Below are 5813 nucleotides of genomic sequence, written 5' to 3' on the forward strand. Positions count from 1 at the left end.
CTGTGCAGCTGCTCCATGAGGAGCTGGCATTACAGTGGGTGGTCAGCACCAGTACAGTGAGGGAAGCAGCGCTGCAGCAGGCCTGGTTTTTCTTCCAACTTATGGTCAGTATGAAAAATTGTTTCACAACACACTCCGTAAATCAAAAAGAGCTTTGACCAGAAGCACTTTGAAGCACAAAACACATGCTCCTCGTACCCTTATGAAAGCCAGAAATGCAACATTTTTTATTAGATTTCTTCTTTTTTCCCTCTCCTCCAGACGAAGAGCATGTCCCATCACTTATTCCTGACCTCCAAGTTAGACATTCCCAGACGTCAGCGCTTCCCAGACAGATTTGTGGACGACATCGCTGCTCTTGTGTGCGCCATCAGTGCAGACATCGCCAGCAGATATCACAAGGTACAAATCTGACAGGGGTCGAGTTTTTGTTAGAGATTTGTTGTGTATTTGCCTGTAGAATAAGACATACATACATGCAGTTCTATGAAATACACACAAACATAACAGCAGAAAACATTTTAACTGACAAAATAAGAGCATGTAAAAGATGAAAAAGTTTTGGAATCTGTGAATATTTTTCCATTTTGTTGAGTTATATCCACATGAATACCTCCTCCTCCTCCTCCTCCTCCCTCTCAGGATGTGGAGCTTGTGGAAAGGTTAAACACTAGTCTGGCCTTCTTCCTGAATGACCTGCTGTCTCTCATGGACCGGGGCTTTGTCTTCAACCTCATCCGTTCCTACTACAAACAGGTTCCTTTCTCTCCTCTGCCCATCTTCCTCTAATATTAAACACTTGACGCTCCTACTAGTATTTTTAACTTTCACTCTTCTCAAAATGAACATTGTGTGCCAAGCAGATCGCCAACAAGCTCCACACGGCGCAGAACCCCAGCTCTCTTAACGCACTGAGGATGGACTTCATTCGAATCATCTCTAGCCACGAGCACTACGTCATTCTCAACCTGCCGTGTTCAACTCTCAGCCCTCCAGCATCCCCCTCCCCCTCTACTTCCTCCACCACCTCACAAGTAACTGGAATTATTTTACCTTCAATTTTTCTGCAGATATTTTTCCTTCTGTTTCACTTAGTTATGTTTGGAAAGGATAGTCGGTTTATGTAAATGCTATATGGCTATATGTAAAATATGTAAAGCTTTGTACATTTGCATTTAAAGCAGGTTCTGTGATCCATGATTGCTTGGAAGATTCCAAAAGACAGAAACAAGGAGCTGCACTTTTACTCTGTTTTACACTGTGTTCATGCAAAAACACATACACACATCACATAACTGTCCCACAGCCTTTTTTTCCCCCAAAACATTCAATCGATTAGCTCAATTTTCCACATGTATGCACCAGAGGAAACGTCACGGCAACATGGGCTGCAACGATTATTTTCATTAAGACTTCATCTAAGTAGTTGTTTGATCCACAAAATGTAAAGAAATGTTGATCAGTGTTTTTCAAACCTTGAAATGATAATGTTCTCAGATGTATTTATTTATTGATATATGTTTATTTGTATATGGTACAAAGAATCACAGGACAAATTGTTTTTAAATTGATTTGTTGGCAACAATAACATATTGTAAATACCACTTTTCTACTCTTGGTGACCACCCAATGCCACACACCCAACATCGCCTAAGGCACGGACGGGGGTTGAACCCGTGATCTTCGGTTTACAAGACCGACGCCTTACCACTTGGCCACCGTGCCGACGTAACATGTCAAAAATCCAGCAAAACATGAACGAGAGAGAGCGTGGGAGGGAGAAAATCCTTGGCTTTAGCTCAATTGATTATCTGTCCAGGAGAAAAGTTGAGAGACGTTTTTGAGAGGAGTAGTGAGGCCTTTTAGGTTTACTGACTGATAGCTGCAGCTCACTGTGTTGACTGTGGTAACTTTGGTGTCTAAAGTGCTCCGAGTTGCATTAGTGCAGTAGGGCGTGGTGAGGTGTCGGGGGGGGCGTGAGATACAGGGCAGGACAACTCATACAGTGGTTTATAGATAAATAAATAAAAATGATCAGGTTCTCAATAGTATTTCAATTTGGGGGGGGCGTGAAAACATTTCTGTCCTCCGGGGGGGCATGACAGAAAATAATAGAGAACCACTGCATTAGTGGGGGGCGCAACAGGTGATGAACAGATTTTGAGGGTTGAAAATGAAAATCTAAGGGACCGTACACATGAGAACAAGTTTAGGAGAATCCACAAAGGTTTTATTGCAGATTTTTGGGAGCCCTTACATGCAGTTTTTAGAAAACCGCACACATCTTCTCATTTTGTTCTTTTTTGGTGTACTTTTGTGGCAATGTTACAGCGCCACATAGAGGCTTTAAGGCCTAAATCATGAATAAACAGGCTGTGACATTGTTAACAGTATAGCAGCCAGTATTTCAATTTAAATAGTTCCCTCAGTCTCTTATGAAATACCACGGCCATTTTATGACCTAATACGATGCATTTCCTACATAATGTACCTTAATTTAATCTGCTGTTACTGTTCTTTTATCCCTCTGCTCTGTAGAGTTCAGCGTTTTCCAGTATGGTGCAGGACCAAGGTGTGGCCACCATGTTTGAGCTCTCTGTCCCCTTCCGCCATCAGCACTTCCTGTCTGGCTTGGTGCTTACTGAGCTCTCTCTCATCCTTGAACCTGATGGAGAAGGGTGGGTTGTTATTACTCGTGTGTGTGTGTGTGTGTGTGTATAAATCTCCAGTACAGTACACACTAATATATTCTTTTCATTCCCCCCCCCAGGGTTTTCTTCCTCCATAAAAAGGCCATTAGTGCCGTTCACTCCCTCCTTTGCAGCCACGATGCAGACCCTCGCTACAGTGACCCTCAGGTCCGAGCCCACATAGCTCAGCTCTACCTGCCCCTCCTCCCCATCGTCATGGAGACACTGCATCAGCTCCACGACTTCACTGGTCAGCAGAACGCATATGCACTCATGAACAATGTCCTCGGTCTCTTTTGTGTTTTTTATTTCCTGTGTGATTGCACCTGATCACCTGATAAGGCTTTTCATTTATCCCTCTGTAGAAACCTCGCCTGCTCGTGTCCGCCATGCCTCAGCCCACGCCGACGACTCTGACCCAGACGGCAGCAACACTATCAGTCAGTCTGTTGCCATGGCGATCGCCGGCTCCCCTTTGCCGCATGCCAAAGCCAACGCATTTTCACTGCCCACAGTGGTGAGTGATCGCGGTCGGGGTCAGGGGACAGCCTGACGGGTTTCTGTGTGTGGGAAGCTGCTGTTGCTGACAGGCAACCACCCTCACCTTCCTGTTCCTCCACACAAACACATTCAAAGATTATTAGGGTTCGAGCAACAAGGTTGCAAGAACCCTCTTGAAACTGGAAGGATTATTATTATTAGGGTTCGAGCAACAAGGTTGCAAGAACCCTCTTGAAACTGGAAGGATTATTATTATTAGGGTTCGAGCAACTTGGTTGCGCAAGAACCCTATTATAATCGCTAAGATTATTCTTATTATTATTCCTCCAAATGAATTGCGTTTTTGAGGCCTTTCCCATGCCCCAAAACTCACCAAATTTTGCAACCCCATCAGACCTGGTGTAAAATTACGTATATTAATGTTTCGGGGAATGTGCGTTAAAAAATGAAAGTGGGCGGGGCAAATAACTGCTCCACCCCCTAAAACTTGTGGGCCTGAGGAGCACGTTTAATGTACATGCACGAAACTTGGTACACGCGTTCTTTAGGTCGGGATGGTCAAAAAAGTCAGCGTAGCCTATGCTCTAAAACGAACAGGAAAGCCGCCATCTTGGATTGAAAATTCATTTTTTGCCGATTTTGGCCATATCGCACCATCGGTATTTGAACGAACTTGTCCTAGAGCTTACATGGGATCACGTTCAAACTTGGTGAGGTCACTTTGGACAAGTTGAGGATCTAAAGTTGCTAAAAACTTTTTAATAAGTATCATGGTGTACGAGAAAGGGGCCGGCAAAGTTGGTGAAAATTTTTATTTTTCGCCACAGGCAACAAAACTCTTATAACTTTGCGATAGAAGGTCACTTCCCAACCAAATTACCTAGGGTTGATGATGGACCATTGCTGAAGAAGTCTGTGGAAAAACTGTACATTTTTAGCACAGCGCCTCCTTGTGGTAACAGAAAATACAACAAATACACAATTTCGGTAATAACTTTTACATATTTAATCGTATCAAACTCAAAATTTGTGACAACATTTAAAACACATGAAAGATGATGCGTGCTTATTATGATAACAAATGGCGCAACGGTGTTGCCATAGCAACACTGCAAAGTCAGATATTGTGACAAAAACACAAACTGCTACAACTTTGCGAAACTGAGTCCAATCTGAACCAAACTTGCTAGGATTGATGATAGTCTGGCCCTGAAGACACCTATTTGAAAATATTCACTTTCAAAAACAGCGCCCCCTTGTGACAGCAGCCACTATGACACCTGATATTTGAATGAACTTGTCCTAGAGTTTTTGTGCGATCACCTTGAAAATTAGTGAGGTCACTGTGAACAAGTTGCCGAGCATAAGTTACTGAAAGCTTTTTAAAATGTCGCTCGGTGTACGAGATAGGGGGCGCCAAAGTTGGTGTTCATTCATATTTTTCACAACAAAAGGCAAAACTCTTACAACCCGTAAAACTTGTCCTCCTGAGGAGCACGTTGAATGTACATGCACGAAACTTGGTACTCACGCGTTCGTTAGGTCCAGACGGTCAAAAAAGTCAGCGTAGCCGAACCTCTAAAACGAACAGGAAAGCCGCCATTTTGGATTGAAAGTACATTTTTCGCAGATTTTGGCCATTTCGCACCAATGGTATGTGAACGCACTTGTCATAGAGCTTTCATGGGATCACCTTCAAACTTTGTGAGGTCACTGTGGACAAGTTGAGGATCCAAAGGTATCAAAATCTTTTCATTAAGTTTCACGGCGAACAAGAAGAAGGGCGGCAAAGTTGGCGAAAATCACGATTCCTCGCAACACACAACAATCTCTCATAACTTTGCCATGGCAGGTCAGATATTAACCAAACAAGTGACAATCGATGATGGGCCCTTGCTAAAGATGTCTATGCAAAAACTGTAAATTTTGAAAACATCGCCTCCTGGTGGTGGCAAACAATAGGAAGTCTGGTATTTCGCAACACACAACAAACTCTTTTAACTTTGCGATTGAAGGTCAGATCTTAACCAAACTTGTGATTATCGATGATGGGATTTTGCTAAAGATGCCTATGCAAAAACTGTAAATTTTGGAAACAGCGCCACCTGCTGGTAACAGAAAGTACAAGTTCACAATTTCCCTTATAACTTTAACAAATTTCCTTGTATCAAACTCAAAATTTTGGAAAACATTCAAAACACATGGTAGATGATGCGTGCCTAATATGATAACAAATTGTTCAACAGTGTTGCAATGACAACACTGCAAAGTCAGATATTTGCGACAAAAACCAAACTGCTACCACTTTGCGAATGCTATTCCAATCTGAACCAAACTTGCTAGGATTGATGATAGTCAATCACTGAAGATGCCTATATGAAAATATTCACTTTCAAAAATAGTGCCCCCTGTTGACGGCAGACAATATGACGTCTGGTATTTCGCTACAACAACAAACTCTTATAACTTTGCGATGGAAGGTCAGATCTTAACCAAACTCGTGACGATCGATGATGGGATCTTGCTGAAGATGCTTATGCAAAAACTGTACATTTTAAAAACAGCGCCTTCTGGTGGTAACAGAAAATACAAGTTCACAATTTCCCTTATAACTTTAACAAA

General features: G+C 42.6%; 1 non-coding gene across 1 annotated transcript; it reads right to left on the bottom strand.

The window, feature by feature from the left end:
• Positions 1-1653: 1653 nt before the first annotated feature.
• trnat-ugu lies at positions 1654-1725 on the bottom strand. The gene has a single exon. It is a non-coding gene; the product is annotated as a tRNA-Thr (tRNA).
• Positions 1726-5813: the final 4088 nt, after the last annotated feature.

This window comes from Solea senegalensis, linkage group LG19 (assembly GCF_019176455.1).
Source record: "Solea senegalensis isolate Sse05_10M linkage group LG19, IFAPA_SoseM_1, whole genome shotgun sequence".
In the NCBI taxonomy this organism is placed as follows: domain Eukaryota; kingdom Metazoa; phylum Chordata; class Actinopteri; order Pleuronectiformes; family Soleidae; genus Solea; species Solea senegalensis.